General features: G+C 37.3%; 1 pseudogene; it reads left to right on the top strand.

Annotated features, from left to right (window-relative positions):
* Positions 1–492: 492 nt before the first annotated feature.
* LOC100593313 lies at positions 493–2,019 on the top strand (annotated as a pseudogene).
* The last annotated feature ends 17,577 nt before the right edge of the window (positions 2,020–19,596 follow it).

Here is a 19,596-nt window from a genome sequence, read left to right as displayed (position 1 = left end):
GAAGTTAAAACTTCTTATTGGAGAAAACAGGATCTCAGAGTATTAGTGATATGTGCAGCTTGTGCAATTTATTAGTATATGTTTGGGAAAATTTTCCCTTCCAAATGCTAATTAGGGAATATAAAAGGTAAACACATGTTTTGACCCGTTTATATGTAACATAGTTCTCAATATGTATGCACTATATTCTAAACCTATTGAAAGTGGCCATGGCTGGACCGACGTTGGCCAGTCACCTCTGCCTCTGCTGCAGCTGGGCCCCAATCAGATCCCTCTGGCCCAGCCTGACTCGGTCTGGCTCGCTCGGGCTCAGTGGCCGCGGAGCCACAGCTCCAGATGGAAATCATATTACATAGAGTATTTGGGTGACATCTGCCTGAGAGATCTCTAAGAATTACAGAAAACAAAAATACTAATGCACTTGAGAAAGCAGTAGTTTTTGGGGGAGGGGGAAAAAGCAACTGCTTTTCTGCAACTTGGCTGGATGCTAAAATGTCCGTGGAAATGAATAGCCAGGTGTCTGACAGCAGTGAAAGGCACTATGACTCAAATTGTGAGGAAGAGGAAGAAGAAGAGGATAAAGACCCTGGGGACATAGAGGACTATTACCTGGGAGTACCCAGAGATGTGGAGCAGCAGGGGGCTGATGCCTTTGATCCTGAGGAGTACCAGTTCACTTACCTGACCTACAAGAAATCTGAGGGTGCCCTGAATGAGCACATGACCATCTTAGCCTCTGTCCTAAAGTTATCTCATTCAGTTGCTAAACTTATATTAGTTAATTTCCACTGGCAAGTTTCAGAGAGATTGGACAGATACAAGTCCAATTCTGCTCAACTGCTCATTGAGGCTCGAGTTCAGCCTAATCCATCAAAACATGTTCCCGCGTCTCATCCCCCTCACCACTGTGCAGTGTGTATGCAGTTTGCGGGAAAGAAAAACCTACTCTCCTTGGTCTGTCAGCACCAGTTTTGCTGCAGCTGCTGGGAGCAGCACTGCTCAGTTCTCATTAAGGATGGTGTGGGCGTGGGAGTCTCTTGCATGGCTCAGGACTGTCCCACTTCATACACCAGAGGACTTTGTATATCCATTGCTTCCCAATGAAGAATTGAGAGAGAAATACAGGTGCTACCTCTTCAGGGACTATGTGAAGAGTCATTACTAGCTCCAGCTGTGCCCTGGTGCAGACTGCCTCATGGTTATTCGGGTACAGGAGCCTAGAGCTCACCGCGTATAGTGCAATAGGTGCAACGAGGTCTTCTGTTTCAAGTGTCATCAAATATATCGCTCACCCACAGACTGCGTCACAATCCAAAAACGGCTCATGAAGTGTGCAGACGACTCTGAAACAGCTGACTACATTAGTGCTCACACTAAAGACTGTCCCAAATGCAACATCTGCATTGAGAAGAATGGAGGCTGCAATCACATGCAATGCTCCAAATGTAAACACGACTTCTGCTGGACATATCTACGAGATTGGAAGGCACATGGCAGTGAATAATATGAGTGCAGTACTTACAAGGAGAATCCTGACATTGTGAACCAGCGCCAACAAGCCCAGGCGAGGGAAGCCCTCAAGAAGTACTATTCTACTTTGAGAGGTGGGAAAACCACAACAAAAGCTTGCAGCTAGAGGCACAGACATACCAGCGGATTCACGAGAATATTCAGGAGAGGGTCATGAACAATCTGGGGACATGGATTGACTGGCAGTACCTACAGAATGCAGCCAAGCTCCTGGCCAAGTGTTGGTACACCCTGCAATACATCAACCCATATGCATATTACATGGAGTCTGGACCCAGGAAGAAGCTGTTTGAATACCAGCAGGCTGAGCGGGAGGCTGAGATTGAAAACCTCTCATGGAAAGTGGAGCATGCAGACTGCTATGACAGAGGGGACTTGGAGAACCAGATGCATATAACTGAGCAGTGGAGGAGAACCCTGCTGAAGGATTTCCATGACACCTAAGTTGGGATGTGGATGTGTGGGGGTGAGGAAGATAAGGCTGCAAGGTCTCCCGGCTGCTGTACTACATGCTGCAGGCTCTGCCTTTCATGACCCCTGGCGACAGCCAGGGCTCCACTCCTGAGAGACACTGGCAACACCTCTTAGTTAATTTCTGTTTTCTTCTCTTTTCACTTTTTGTTTCTGCCAGGGTAGAGGCCATGTTGAACTGGTCTCTTTTCAGGACTTTTACTTCCCCCTGGATGGTTGTTGAGAGGGAGGGAAAGTGGTTTTTGGATAGCTATTAATAATATTAGATCATTACAACTTATGTAACTTTCAAAGTTTGTACAATTATACAAAAAAAGGCAAACTATAGGATAACACAGAGCCCTTTTTGAAAATAAATTGGCATTAGAGTGTAAAAAAAAAAAAAGAAAAGAAAAAGAAATTAGCCATGGCTATAAAAGAGTAAGAAATAGCAATATAAAGCTCAAGTACACTTGGCAGGATATTAAGGTCCCATAAAACAGGACTAATTAAAAAATTACCAACCATTTCACAGAATCATGCCACCAAAAATATAAGGAATCTGGTCCTAATGAATCAAATTAATTGATTCCCCATTTAATAAGTGGTGTTGGGAAAACTGGCTAGCCATATGCAGAAAACTGAAACTGTACCCCTTCCTTACACCTTATACAAAAATCGACTCAAGATGGATCAGAGACTTAAATAAACATAAACCTAGGACCATAAAGATCCGAGAAGAAAGCCTGGCCAATACCATTCAGGACATGGGCATGGGCAAAGACTTGATGTCTAAAACACCAAAAGCAATGGCAACAAAAGCCAGAATTGACAAATGGGATCTAATTAAGCTAAAGAGCTTCTGCACAGCAAAAGAAACTATCATCAAAGTGAATAGGCAACCTACAGAATAGGAGAAACTTTCTGCAATCTATTCATCTGATAAAGGGCTAATATCCAGAACCATAAAGAACTTAAACAAATTTACAAGAAAGAAGCAAACAACTCCATCAAAAAATGGGCAAAGGATATGAATGGACACTTCTCAAAAGAAGACATTTATGCAGCCAACAGACATATGAAAAAATGCTCATCACTGGTCATTAGAGAAATGCAAATCCAAACCACAATGAGATACCATCTCATGCCAGTTAGAATGGTGATCATTAAAAAGTAAGGAAACAGATGTTGGAAAGGTTGTGGAAAAATAGGAACGCTTTTACACTTGGTGGGAGTGTAAATTAGTTCAACCATTGTGGAATACAGTGTGGCGATTACTCAAGGATCTAGAACCAGAAATCCCATTTGACCCAGCAATCTCATTACTGGGCATATACCCAAAGGATTATCAATCATTCTACCATAAAGACACATGCACACGTATGTTTATTGCGGCACTACTCACAATAGCAAAGACTTGGAACCAACCCAAATGTCCATCAATGATAGACTGGTTTAAGAAAATGTGTCACCTATACACCATGTAATACTATGCAGCCATAAAAAGATGAGTTCATGTCCTTTGCAGGGACATGGATGAAGCTGGAAACCATCATTCTCAGCTGTCACAAGATCAGAAAACCAAATACCGCATGTTCTCGCTCATAAGTGGGAGTTGAACAATGAGAACACATGGACACAGGGAGGGGAACATCACACACCAGGGCCTGTGGGGGGTGGGGAGCTAGGGGAGGGGTAACATTAGGAGAAATACCTAATGGAGGTGAAGGGTTGATGGGTGCAGCAAATCACCGTGGCACGTGTATACCCATGTAACAAAACTGCACGTTCTGCACATGTAACCCATAACTTGAAGTATAATTTTTAAAAAAAGGAAAAAGAAAGTGGCCATGGCTATAAAACAGTAAGAAATAGCAAAATAAAGCTCAAGTACACTTGGTAGGATATTAAGGGCCCATAAAAGAGGACTAATTAAAAAATTACCAGCCATTTCACAGAATCATGCCACGAAAAGTATAAGGAATCTGGTCCTAACGAATCAAATTAATTTGATAATATTCCCATTTTTTCCTGGCCTATATACTTAGATAAATGTCATAGATTTGGAGTTTATTTCAGGAAATGTCCACAGACATAAATCTTAACATAACAGCTCAAAAAATAATATGTTTTCCAGTAGGTTGGAGAAAATATATAGTGACTTTTTCCCCTTAAATAGGAACTGGTATATGTAAATAAATGCTAGTTTATCAATAATACTCCTGTGTTAATTTATCAATAATACTCTTTTACTTGGTCTTTAAGATGCCGTCAAACATCTTTTAGTATTGCCTTATTGTTTTATCAGAAAGCCAGCATCAAGACTTGTATGACTTTTTTCTTCCTATGATGACTGGAACATAAGCTCAATGTATACTCTTTGGCGGTGGCATCTTTTGATTTTATTTTCAGAAAACTAGTACATTTAAGAAAAACTTTCTAAAACTGAGAACGTTTTCACTATGCAAAGGCCATCCTTAGTCTGGATTGAGATTTACTTTTACAACATTGGTTATTAGATTTCTTAGCATACTCCATTTTCTCTCTGGTTTTAAAAGACACACTATGAATATGATGAACCATGGGCTATGGACATATTAAAACTCTTTTAGATAAAATACCACTCCAATTTCTTTTCTGAATTGGCTTTTCACAACATTATTTGTTTTATTATTTTTGTTCTTATATATCTTGCCTTCCTAGAGCGTATTTCAAAACGTTTATTTACTTTCTCCAAATACCTAGAGGGGTCACATTTATATTTTCCTTAATATTCCTTGTGGCCTCATATTTACAGATAAGTCCTTTATAATGCGGTTTATATTATGATGAAAAGGACATAAGGGACCCTGGCTTTATTTTTTGTGCAGTCTCTAAACCCGAGGATGTACTGTGTAGGGAAATATTCATTTCCCGTACAACTACATCAAACCAATGACAGTGACTAGCTGAAAAGAATTTTCAACCTTGTAAATTATAGCTTTACTTAATTAGTGACATCATATAACAAGATAAATTATGAATTTAGAAAATCATTATTCGGTAAATGAATGCTTGTCAGTTTCTCTGAAGGCAAATTAATCTTCCAGCATCAGAAGGCCTAAAGGAACAGGCAGAATCACAGATAACACTGTTATACAAAGTCTTTTCCCTCATAAATTGGTGATTCTGCCCATCAGTGTGCTCTTTTTGTTAGAGTAGTGGATAATAGCCTGATTCTGGAGAAAATGTTCATCTTTGGAAGCTGTTGAAAATCTTGAGGGAGCAACATTGTTTTGCATTCAAATCATAATTTATAAGATCTAAGATTTATACATGGCATGTGCTCTTTATGATTAATTGGAGTAAGACATTAGTTTTCCAGTTTTCTCTAGGATATTCAGTATTTAGAAAAAAGGAATGTACCAAAAGCTACAGGACTCTACTTAGACCTGAACTCACTTAGGTGCATGGAAATAAATATCTCCTATTCCTCATCAGGGTGATCTGTTCTTTAGTACGGCTGTAACTGGCCACACTAAAAACAGTGATCAATATCTGTGATGTCTAGTAGGCCTTCCTGGTTGCATTGGCCATAGCATCCTGTTCAAACAGGTGGACTAGGATTGCCATTAACTGGACTCGATTTGACTCAGTGGAATTCCATTTGTAAAACACCTTAGTACAATAATTCTTACCTGTAAAACAGTAGCAATTTGCTAAACCAAATAGAATATATCCCTTCTTAATTTAGACTACAGAATCCACAATGGACTGGCAAGTTTGAAACAAGCAGCAAAACTTCAGCAGAAGTAGATACACAATTTGAGAGAAAGAGTTCGTGAGAACAATGGATACAAGAACTGCCTTATGTGCTTTTTGCTTTCTGCCACTTATGTATCTTTGCATTAATGTCATTCTTCTTATTGTACCGTGTGTGATTCTCATTTCTCTAAAACCAAAGTATCATCTAGAGAATATTATGAGTAATGATTGCATGATGAACATTGAAGTTATTTAAATAAATATTCTCACTTGTCATCCTTGATTAAAAGATAAGTGTCAGATTACAGGTGCTTGTCATATTATCCACTGTATTTTTCTTTCCTTCTTTTCATATACTACTTAGATTTCCCTTTTCAACTTCTTGACATTCCTTTCCGTTGGGATCTGAATTAGTTGAGGCAGCTATTCTGCGTTGGGTTACCTGTGTGGACAAGGGCAATTCATTTAACTTTTCCAAGACAGCTTCTTCCTCTATAAAATGGAATTCATGCCATCCCACGAGGCGGGTGGATGACGAGGTCAGGAGTTCGAAACCAGCCTGCCCAGCATTGTGAAACCTCATCTTTACCTGAAATACAAAAATTAGCCGGGCATGGTGGCACGCCCCTGTAGTCCCAGCTACTCGGGAGGCTGAGGCAGGAGAATCGCTTGAACCCAGGAGGTAGAGGCTGCAGTGAGCCGAGATCATGCCACTGCACTCTAGCCTGGGTAGCAGAGCGAGACTCTGTCTCAAAAAAGAAAAAAAAGAAAAAAAGAAAAAGAAAAAAAGAAAAAGAAAACATTCGTAAGAGTAACTTGAAAGAAAATTTCTGATCCTAGAAAATCAGCGATAATAAGGTTTGTCTATTTTCTTCTCCTTTGAAATATATGATTCAGTCACCTTTTCTCAAATGTTCTGATTTTAAATAGCTATCCCTGAATAATAAATAACCACAAAAACTCAGTGGTGTAAAAATAAAGCATTTATTTCTCAGTCATTTGTCTGCAAATTGGCTGTGGTTTTGTAGAACTAAGCTGAGCTGGACTGGGTTTGGCTTGGGGCTGTAGAATGAATTCAGGTCTGTTCCAAATGTCTTTCAATATTCTGGGACCAGCCAGCTATCAGGAATATATTCTTTCCATAGCAATGACAGAAGTGTAAGAGAGTAAGATCAATCATGCAAGCTCATTTCAATCTTGTTAATATCCTGTCAGCAAAAACAAGTCATATGACCCAGACTGAAGTCAAGAAGCCTGACAGTATGGAGAGATAGGGGTGTGTGGGTGAAGTAAGCATTTATTCATAGTGATCTAGGCTGCTACGGTCGTCATCCAGAATTTCCCTTGTCCATACAGGTGACCCAATGCAAAAATTGCTGCTTCATCTGATTCAGATCCCAACAGAAATGTATGTCCAGAAGTTGAAAAGAGAGATCTAAATAATATATGGGTAAGGAAAGAACACACGGGATAGTAATGTTCAGTGTAGACCAGACAAGCATCTGTAACCTGGCATTTATCTTTTAATGTAGATATTGAAAGAGTTAAAAAGGCTTCCAATACTTCATTTCAAAATATGCATTTTATTTATATATCACAAATACTGGGCAGTTAATGAAATGTTTTTGAACTCCATCAGTGAGAATCATAGATCAGTGAATGGAGAAAACAAAACAAAACAAATAGTCTGTGTGATAATCCCCAGTTCAAACTTGGCTTTGGTCCTAAAATTATAGAGATTATATGTAATAAGACAGTGCTCCCTTCTTTTTTGTAGGGCTTTATATATAATGACTCATAATTTCCTCTTAGGAAAAGCTTACAGGTGTTTTATCTGATTGAGGGATTTCAAACTGTTCGTAACTACTTAGTTTTTGATACGTTTCTGCTCTCAGTATAATACATATTATGCAAAGTCTATATATTATAAATATATAATACATATTTTTCAGCCTGATTAATAAGAATTTAAATGAAGTAATTTAATTTAAGATACTAAGAGTAAAAATATGATATTTAATTGAAATTTATGACTCCCATCTTCCACCATTAATGATTCTTTTTGTCCTAATTAAGAACATATCTAAAACAGTGATATTTGGGGGTAGAAAAGGCAAAATGTCCTGAGAATTAAAGCTGTTTTTTTTTTGCCTAAGACTTGGTAAAATGTTTCATTCAATTTTTTGTCTGTCATTTTGTGAAATATACAATTCATACTGGAGGATATTGAAACATTAAACAAAATAGCAAAGTGCAATGAATTATTTTAAGGACTCATTAAGATAAAAACAACAAAGTAAAAGCAAATAAATCTGACATAATGTTTTGAATAAAATCATATGTCACGTAATGACAGGAATACACTCTGAGAAATGCATCTTTAGGTGATTTTTGTCATTGCGTGAGCATCATAGAGTGTAACTACACAGACCTGTATGGTATAGCCTACTACACACCTAGGCTATATGGTATAGCCGATTGCTCCTAGGCTACAAACCTGTACAGCATGTTACTGTACTGAAAACTCTAGGCAATATTAACACTATGATATTTGTGTATCTAATATCTAAGTTCTGGCCAGGGCAATCAGGCAGACATAGAAAAGGCACAACAAAAATGTGATTTAAAAGACAAATGTGACATACCTGTATAGAGAATTTACCATGAATGGAGCTTGCAGGACTGGAAGTTGCTCTGGGTGTGTCAGTGAATGACTACTGAGTGAATATGAAGGTCTAAGACATAACAGCACACTCATGTGGACTTTATAAACACTGTACACTTAGGCTTCATTAAATTTACCAGAAATATGTTTTATTCTTCGATAATAAATTAAGCTTACTGTAACTTTTTACCCTATAAACTTTTCATATTTAAAAGTGTGGTCTGAAAGACTGTTTGTTACGATTTCTGTTCTTTTGCATTTGTTGAGGAGTGTTTTACTTTCAATTATGTGGTCAATTTTAGAATAAGTGCGATGTGGTGCTGAGAAGAATGTATATTCTGTTGATTTGGGGTGGAGAGTTCTGTTGATGTCTATTAGGTCTGCTTGGTCCAGAGCTGAGTTCAAGTCCTGAATATCCTTGTTAATTTTGTCTCGTTGATCTTTCTAATATTGACAGAGGGGCGTTAAAGTCTCCCACTATTATTGTGTGGGAGTCTAAGTCTCTTTGTAGGTCTCTAAGAACTTGCTTTATGAATCTGGGTGCTCCTGTGTTGGGTGCAAATAAATTTAGGTTCGTTAGCTCTTCTTGTTGTGTTTATCCCTTTGCCATTATGTAATGCCCTTCTTTGTCTTTTTTGATCTTTGTTGGTTTAAAGTCTGTTTCATCAGAGACTAAGATTACATCCCCTGCTTTTGATAAAATTCAACACCCTTTCATGCCAAAAACTGTCAATAAACTAGGTATTGATAGAACCTGTCTCCAAATAATAAGAGCTATTTACGATAAACCCACAGCCAATATTGTACTGAATGGGCAAAAACTGGAAGCATTCCCTTTGAAAACTGGCACAAGACAAGGATACCCTTTCTCACCACTCCTATTCAACATTGTATTGGAAGTTCTGGCTAGGGCAATCAGGCAAGAGAAAGAAATAAAGGGTATTCAAATCAGAAGAGAGGAAGTCAAATTGTCCCTCTTTGCAGATGACATGATTGTATGTTTAGAAAACACCATCATCTCAGCCTAAAATCTCCTTAAGCTGATAAGCAACTTCAGCAAAGTCTCAGGATACAAAATCAGTGTTAAAAATCACAAGCATTCCTATACACCAATAGTAGACAAACAGAGAGCCAAATCATGAGTGAACTCACATTCACAAGTGCTACAAAGAGAATAAAATATCTAGGAATATAACTTACAAGGGATGTGAAGGACCTCTTCAAGGAGAACTACAAACCACTTCTCCAGGAAAGATGAGAGGACGCAAACAAATGGAAAAACATTCCATGCTTGTGGATAAGAAGAATCAATATTGTGAAAACGGCCATACTGCCCAAAATAATTCATAGATTTAATGCTGTCCCCATCAAGCTACCATTGACTTTCTTCACAGAATTAGAAAAAAAAATACTTTAAATTTCATATGGAACCAAAAAAGAGCCCATATATAGCCAAGACAATCCTAAGCCAAAGAACGAAGCTGGAGGCATCATGCTTCTTGACTTCAAACTAGACTACAAGGCTGCAGTAACCAAAACAGCATGGTACTGGTACCAAAACAGATATATAGACCAACGGAACAGAGCAGAGACTTCAGAAATAACAACACACATCACCATCTGATCTTTGACAAACCTGACAAAAACAAGCAATGGGGAAAGGATTTCTTATTTAATACAATGGTGTTGGGAAAACTGGCTAGCCATATGCAGAAAACTGAAATTGGACTCCGTATATAAAAATTAACTCAAGATGGATTAAAGACTTAAATGTATGGCCTAAAACCATAAAAATCCGAGAAGAAAGCCTAGGCAATACCATTCAGGACATAGGCATGGGCAAAGACTTCATGATTAAAACACCAAAGGCAATGGCAACAAAAGCCAAAATTGACAAATGGAATCTAATTCAACTAAAGAGCTTCTGCACAGCAAAAGAAACTATCATCAGAGTGAACAGGCAACCTACAAAATGGGAGAAAATTTTCGCAATCTATCCATCTGACAAAGGGCTAATATCCGGAATCTACAAGGAACTTAACAAATTTACAAGAAAAAAAAACAATCCCATCAAAAAGTGGGTAAAGGAAATGAACAGACACTTCTCAAAAGAAGACATTTATGTGGCCAACAAACATATGAAAAAAAGCTCATCATCACTGGTCATTAGAGAAATGCAAATCCAAACCACAATGAGACACCATTCTCACGCCAGTTAGAATGGCGATCATTAAAAAGCCAGGAAACAACAGATGCTGGAGAGGATGTGAAGAAATAGGAATGCTTTTACACTGTTGGTGGGAGTGTAAATTAGTTCAACCATTGTGGAAGACAGTGTGGTAATTCCTAAAGGATCTAGAACCAGAAATACCATTTGACCTAGCAATCCCATTCCTCTGTATGTACACAAAGGATTATAAATCATTCTAGTATAAAAACACATGCACACATATGTTTATTGCAGCACTATTCACAATAACAAAGACTTGGAACCAACCAAAATACTCATCAATGATAGACTGGATAAAGAAAATGTGGCACATATACAACATGAAATACTATGCAGTCATAAAAGAGGATGAGTTCATGTCCTTTGCAGGGATATGGATGAAGCTGGAAACTATCATTCTCAGCAAACTAACACAGGAACAGAAAACCAAACACTGCATGTTCTCACTCATAAGTGGGAGCTGAACGATGAGAACACATGGACACAAGGAGGGGAACATCACACACTGGGGCTTGTCGGAGGGTGGCAGGCTATGAGAGGAATGGCATTAGGAGAAACACCTAATGTAGATGACGGGTTGATGGGTGCAGCAAACCACCATGGCACGTGTGTACCTATGTAACAAACCTGCACATTCTGCACATGTACCCCAGAACTTAAAGTATAATTTTAAAAAATAAGTTTTTAAATATCCACTTTTATAAGCTTTCTTCTATTTTAACAATGTTTAATTTTTGTTAACTTTTTAAATCTTTTTGTTAAAAAAACTAAGACACAAACACACACATAAGCCTAGGGCCGATACAGGGCCTATACAGGGTCAGGATCATCAATATCACTATCTTTCACCACTACAACTTTTCCCACTGGAAAGGCTTCAGGGGCAAGCACATGCATGGAGCTGTCATATTGTGTAATAGCGATGCCTTCTTCTGGAGTGCCTCCTGATGGACTTGCCTGAGGATCTTGTTGAGGAGATGTCACTCTTTTCAGAACTATACACTACGATGTTAATGATGGCTACAGCGTCGGTAGGTGATAAGAATTTTTCAGTTGCATTATCTTCAGATGAGGCCACCACTGTATATGCAGTCTGTTGTGGACTGAAACGATGTTATGCAGTGCATGACTGCACAGAATTTTTAAACGGGGAAGAGATTCTTGTAGGAAAAAGAAAAGAGCATATGAAGTTGTTTACATATTCAGTTCTCTACATATTGTTTTGGAAGTCTGGGTAAGGAGTTAAAGTTTATGATATTAAAATTGGACATATTCTGAAAATAAGTCATTATTTTATTCCATTGAAAATCAGAGTGCTACTTTGAAATATATTCTATCTTTTATGGACATGAATACAATCTGTGTGAATTGTAGCTGTGTTTGGAAAAGAAATTTTTTTTCAAACTCTCTGAGGTTCCAGTGTAAAAAAGCAGCATCTAAGCATTCTCACAAGTTTTCTCTATTCATTAAAATGAAAAACTGTGACAAGGATCTAGCCTGAATCAGATAGGTCAAGAAACTGTAATTCCAATCCAAAAAACCATAAACATTTTATATTGCTGGTCATTTGACTAAAGCTTCACAGCAGATAAAGAAAAAATAATGCCTCTAGAGATAAAAAGTAAATCAATCACACATAGAATATTATTTATTTCACATTTTACTGTCTTTGCTGTGATTTATCTCTTATAATTTATTTCAGCAAATGTATAAAAATACATTGTGAATCTGGTTCTCCAAAGAATTTTCTTAGGAACTCACATGCACTGAGAGCAGGTTACTTGAAAATGAATTATCACACACCCTTGAAAGAAGTTTTTCACAAGGATAAACAAAGGATGCTAAACAGCAGTCCAAGAAATGTTGTTGTTACATAATGTTGTTTAAATTCACTATTAAATTTTAATATATATTTATGTTTAAATTATATACACATATATGAGTGTATGCATATGATTTTAATACATCTTATCAAAACAAAACTTTTAAAATAAAGCTATCAACTTGTATAAAGGGAAGAGTATCTTAATATGGTACTGTTAAGATACCTTATTGAGGGACATACAACAAAACTATATTTTTAAAGCATTTACAAATTTTCTGAAATTATACAGGTTCAAACATGGTCTAACTGAAATTAAATTGGCTCTAAAAATGATGCCAGAAATTAGGATGAATGGCCAAAATGGTATAACTTTCGACAAATCACTGAATTGATTGTAGCTTCACTTACCATTTTTCATAATCCTCCAATTTATAAGTAGAACACGTTTAGTATAGGATGGCAAGTAAACTGAAAGGTTATTCTCCCCCGTACAGCCTCTCTTAGTCTCTCTTTAAATGATAATATCCTTCATAGCACTTACAATTTAAAATTATTTGTTTGTTTACTTATTTGTTGTTTCTTGACTGTGCTCCTAGTCATAGTATGTGGTAGACATTTAAAAAACATTTGTGGAATAACTAAGAGTTCTCAGGATGAAACTTGTGATATAAACAGATGTTAATAAACTTCACAAATACTTCTTTTTGTAGTTATTATTGCTATAGAAGAACTCCTCCTTCACCACAACCCCGGAGGATAAAAGACACTTGGCATTTTTTACATGGTAGATTAAACTGAGCCGGCAATAGGGACTTCTGTGTGGGCTTTAGAGAGTCATAGGTGGAGTCCATAGAGAGGCATTTTTAGGGCATACATGACACCCATTTACACAGTGAATCTCAACCCTTTTCTAGTCTACCCACCCTTTCTCATTATCACCTCCCTACCTGTTAAGGAATAAGAAAGGCCCTACTTTTTCTGTAAAAGGCTAAAAGCATTACCGGTTCTCACATTCTTCTCTTTTTTTCACTTTGTGGTCTTGCCTTGTAAATCTTTCTTCTTGCATTTTCAATGTCTCCATCTGCAGCACCTCTTTCCTCCTGTCCTTCATTTAGATATTGTTACTATTCCACCACCCTACAAAAAGCCTGTTTGACCCTGTGTTCTGATTAGTTTATTGTCTCATGTCTTACTTTCTATTCAGCACAAAATTCCACCTCTCCGTAACCCTCCTTCCCCAAAATTGCATTTAATGCCTTCACTTCTACAGTTTCCGATCATTCTTTCACTTGTGAAAACCTAACTTTTTCTCCACACTTTCCTGAAACTGTTCCCTGAAGAACATTAAATCTCAAGACCTTTCACTCCTCATCTTCTTCAGTCAGCACTTATAAATAACCTTTCTGTGCTAGTTAAGAAAGCCTCACTCCTGTGACAAACGAATCCTACAATTTCACTGATGGCTAAACACTGTGGAATTTTAATTCTCACTCATGTAATGGACCCATGGGGATTTTAAAAAATGAATGTTATACAGCTCATCCCCGGGAATGAAAACAAGGAAAATTGTGAAAGTGGAATTCATCTACCAAAGATGTGCTAGTTGTTTCCTAAGTCATTTAAATGGCAATAGCAGGTGTGCTGGGCTCCACACTTTCATTCTGAGGCCCAGGTTGGGAGCAGCTCTTCCTTCTTCAATATTTACCTTCTTCAACAAGTTGCCAAGATTGCTTTAAAAGTTTTCCAGCTGGATAAATGCCAAGAATCACAGGTGTGATTTTTATGACCCAGGTGTGGAAGTAGCAAATATCAGTTCGTTCATACTCCAGCCTTTGGAATTGACTTCCATGGCTATATTTAACTGTAAGGTGGGGCTGGGAAGTGGACTCTAGCTGTGGCCCCAGAAAGAAGAAACACAGGTTTAGAGAGATGCAATGGCAACTTTCTGCCATGCCTTCTTGAAAAATCTATTTTCTTTTGGCTTCCATGATACTTTGCTCTTCTGTTCTGTTTTTGTTTGTTTCTTTTTCACAACTGTTCTCATCAATACACCAGATGGTCTTAACTGGTGCCTTGGATGTTTTTACATCATGAAATACCATTATCTTTCGTGAGTTTATTTAATTCTATGACTCAAACAATATGACCATATGACGTTTTGTCTCTAGCACTGACTTATTTCTTATGTTGCAGAATCCTGTTTGTAATTGCTGGCTGTACATTTCTGTTACTGATAATCTGAGGCTTGTGGCATCTAACACAACAAAATACATGCCTTTCATCTTATCCTCTAATATTTTGTTTCTGTTTGTACTTGAGGCATAGGAATTATTCTCTTCACTTTGCTTAACTCTTATATTTGGTCTACTTCCTCAGTGTCTTCTGTCACTGGCAACAGAGACCATTCATTTATACTTTTCTAGTGATCTCCTAACTGGTATGGCTTCATCCCATCTTTCTCTGCACTGATGCATCTTACACCCTGCGTTATGTCTTTAAATATTACGGATTTGGTTATTTGGTTATGGCCCTCTTTACTATAAAATTTCAGCTACCCACCCTGAAATTTAAAAAAGGTTTAAATTATTAAATCTGATAATCATATTTCTTTATCTCTCTATCATTATATAGGTGCACACATTACTTTGAGATGAAGATGATAAATTAAGTGTCATGAATGAAGAATATATTATTTTGGGCCTCAAAATAATTTATGGGCCAAAATAAATTATGGGTCAGGCACAATGGCCCATGCCTGTAATCCCAGCACTTTGGGAGTTTGAAGTGAAAGAATCATTTGAGCCCAGGAGTTTGAGACCAGCCTGGGCAACATAATGAGATCCTGTTGCTACAAAAACAAAAACAGTAAACAAACAAAGAGAGCAAAGAAAAAATTAACTTAATAGTGCTCCCCTGTAGTCCCAGCCATTTATTAAGGAACCTGAAACAGGAGGATTGCTTGAGCCTAGCAATTTGAGACCAGCCTGGACAATGTAGCAAGTCCCAGCTTCTACCAAAAAAAAAAAAAAAAAAAAAAGAAGAAGAAGGAGAAAGACAAAATTAGCCAGGCATGGTGGCATGTGCCTTTCATCTCAGCTGCTCAGAAGGCTGAGGTGAGAGAAGAGCTTGAGTCCAAGAGGTTGAGGCTGCAGTGAGCCACAATGGTGCCACTGTACTGTAGCATCCACAACAGAGCGAGACCTTGTCTCCAAAAACAAAGAAAGAATGGTAGTAATAATGGTATTCTTGATGGTTGACATGTATAAAGAGCTTACTATGTGCCAGGCACTGTACTAAAAACTTTGCATGGACTAGTTCATACATCTTCCCTATACTCATAAATAGTCAGTTATTCTCTCAGGTACACAGGTACAAAGGTTTTTACTTGCCACAATTTATGCTTTCAGGGAGTGCTACAGTCTTTTGTGTAATTTTGTCTCCAGGATGAAAAGAAGATGATCAGGTGCAACCTCTATTTGATCTCAAACCTGTCTAACACTGGAAACCACACTATGACTTTTCTGGACTGTCTTTTCATACAACTTTACTCAGTGGAAGTGGGAGGTGGAGAGAGTATTGTAGAATACAGAAAACAAAACAAAGATAAATTAGTCATTTGAATTGGTTTGATAGCTAAGTATATGTGAGTATTTTAAACCAAGAAAGTAGATTAACACAATACTATATAGGTAATGCTCAAGGTTTTTAAAGCAGAAAATAAAATTATTAGAGGTGCATTATTTGGAAAATTAGTACAATTATGGTGTGAAGATGAAATACTATGGGAAGAAAGGGTGAGGCAGAGGTCAAAAATAAAAGATAATAATAAAAATTTTAAAATGAATTAAATGAATAGAAAAGGAAGGATGAAAAACAGTTAGAGGCATACCTCTGAGATATTGTGGGTTCCCCTACAGATGAGGGCAATAAGGCTAACATTGCAATAAATTGAGTCACACCATTTTTTTTATTTCCCAATGTGCATACAAAAGTTATATTTACACCATATTGCAGTCTATCAACTGTGCAAAAACATTAAGTTAAAAAAGTACATACCTTAATTAGAAAATACTTTATTTCTGAAAAATACTAATAATCATCTGAGCCTTTAGTGACTAATAATCATTCTGCTGGTGCAAGGACTTGCCACCGTGTTAAGGGCTGCTTACTAATAGGGTGGTGGTTGCTAAAGGTTGGGATGGCTGTGGCAATTGCTTGGAATAAGACAACAGTGAAAATTTCCAAACCATGGCCTTTTCTTTCGTGAAAGATTTACCTCTATAGCATGGAATTTTATTCACAGTAGAACTTCTTTCAAAATTGGAGTAAATCCTGTCATAACCTGCTGCTGCTTGATTATCAAGTAAGTTTATGTAATATTCTAATGTCTTTGTTGTGATTTCAACAATGTTCACAGCATCTTCACCAGCAATAGAATCAATTGCAAAAAATTATTATCTTTGCTCATCCACGAGAAGCAACTCCTCAGCTGTTCACATTTTATCATGAGATTACAGCAATCCAGTCACATCTTCAGGCCCCACTTCCAATTCTAATTCTCTTGCTATTTTCACCATGTCTGCAGTTACATAATTCTCTGAAATCTTGAGCCCCTCAAAGTCATCCATGAGTGTTGGAACCAACTTTATTCAAATTCCTGTTAACGTTGGTATTTTTACCTTCTCTCATGAATTATTAGGGATTTTCTGTGTTAGTCTGATTTTGCATTATGATAACATAATACCTGAGACTAGGTAATTTATTTAAAAAGAGGTTTAATTGGCTCATACTTCTGCAGACGATACAAGCATGACACCAACATCTGCTCAGCTTCTGGTGAGGGCCTCAGGAAGCTTACAATCATGGCAGAAGATGAAGTGGAAGCAAGCATGTTACATGGTGAGAGCCAGACCAAGAGAGAAAGAAGGGGGAGGTCCTAGACACTTTTAAACAACCAGATTTCATTTGACCTAACTGAATGTGAACTCACTTATTACCAAAGGGATGGTACTAAACCACTCATGAGAGATCTGCCCCTATGATCTGACCACCTTCCACCAGTTCCCTCCTTTAACACTGGGAATCATATATCAACATGAGATTTGCAAGGGACGAACATCTAAACCATAAAATCTTAATGGCATCTAGAATGATAAATCCTTTCTGGTAGGTTTTCAATGTACTAATTTCAACAGGGAAATCACTGTCTTTGGTAGCTATAGCCTTACAAACTATATTTCTTAAATAATAAGACTTGAAAGTCAAAATTACCCTTTAAGCCACTGCCTGCAGACTGGATGTTGTATTAGCAGGCATGAAAACATTAGCCTTCTTGTATATCTCTATGGGGCTCTTGGGTGACTACATGCATTGTCAATGAATTTGACATTATCCTTCTTGTACATGTCTACAGGGCTCTTGGGTGACTAGGTACATTGTCAATATAATATTTTAAAAGGAATCTTTTTTCCTGAGCAGTAGGTCTCAAATCCTTAGCTTAAAATATTCAGTAAACCATGCTGTAAACACATGCTATCATCTAGGCTTTGTTGTTTAACTTACAGAGCACAGGAAGAATAGGCTTAGCATGATTCTTAAATGCCTTAGGATTTTTTGAATGATAAATGAGTGCCAGCTTCAACTTAAAGCCACCAGCTGCCTTAGCCCCTAATAAGAGAGTCAACCAGTCTTTGAAGCTTTGAAGCCAGGCATTGACTTCTCTCTAGCTATGGAAGTCCTGCATAGCATCTTCATCCAATAGAAGGCTGTTTCATCTACATGGAGAATCTGTTGTTTAGTGCAGCCACTTAGCTAAATCTCGATAATTTGCTGCAGCTTCTACATCAGCATCTGCTGCCTCATTTTGCATTATTATGTTATGGAGATGGCTTCTTTCTTTAAAATACATGAACCAACCTTGCTGGCTTCAGACTTTTCCTCTGCAGCTTTTTCACCTCTCTCAGCCTTCACAAAATTGAGGACAGTTAGGTCTTTTCTTTGGATTAGGTTTTGGCTTAAAAGATGTTGTGGCTGGTTTGATCTTCTATCCAGACCACTAACATTTTCTCCATATCAGCAATAAGTCTGTTTTGCTTTCTTATCATCTGTGCGTTCACTGGTGTAGCACTTTTAATTTCCTTCAAGAAATTTTACTTTGCATTCACAATTTGGCTAAGTGTTTGACCCAAGAGACCTAGCTTTCCACCTGTCTTGGCTTTTGACATGCCTTCTTCACTAAGCTTAATCATTTCTAGTTTATTTAAAGTGAGTGATTTATGACTCTTCTTTTCACTTGACCATTTAGAGGCCATTATATGCTTATTAGTTGGCCTCATTTCAACATTGTTCTGTGTGAGGAAATAAGGAGGCTCAAGGAGAGGGACAGACAGTGGAACAGTTGGTTAGTGAAGCAGTCAGAATACATACAACATTTATCGACTAAGTTTTCTATCTTATATAAATGTTGTGGCACCCCAAAACAATCACAATAGTAACATCAAGCAAAGATCACTGATCACATATCACCACAACAGATATAATAATGCAAAGTTTGAAATATTGCAAAAATTACCAAAATTAGATAGGAAATGAGCACATGTTGTTACGGCTAGATGCAAGGTTGCCACAAACCCTCATTTTGTAAAAAATGAAATAGCTGTGAAATACAATAATGTGAAAGACAATAAAATGAGTTGCGTTTATATTACAAATCCAAGACAAAAATAATAACCTCAATTAATGTCTATACATGATCATGATGTCAATATTCCTGGGAAATAGATACTTCCTGAGCCTTTAACTGCTCTTCACTTTCGGACAGAGAACTTTCTTCAGTATTACATATCATTGTCTCCAAAACCAGATATCATTTTCACGCCTTTGTCATAGTTTCCTGCTTATATAATTTCTACTTCAAAATTATTCATAGGACATTGATTTCCAGATAGTCTCCCTTATTAAATGCATCTCTTGGTGAAGATTATTAAATACTTTTTGTTTGTATTCACATAAACAAAACAGATATAAAAGAATAATATGATTCAAAGCCATCATACTGCAGCTTAACTAGGATTTTTAGTCTGATAAAAATAATTATGTTTATTTAAGACCAATTGGTCTATAGATTTCAAATCCATGCAAATATAAATTATT

The sequence above is a fragment of the Nomascus leucogenys genome, chromosome 4, assembly GCF_006542625.1.
Source record: "Nomascus leucogenys isolate Asia chromosome 4, Asia_NLE_v1, whole genome shotgun sequence".
NCBI classification, from domain to species: Eukaryota; Metazoa; Chordata; class Mammalia; order Primates; family Hylobatidae; genus Nomascus; species Nomascus leucogenys.
The sequence above is the reverse complement of the archived record's forward strand: the minus strand, read 5'-3'. Positions and strand labels throughout refer to the sequence as shown.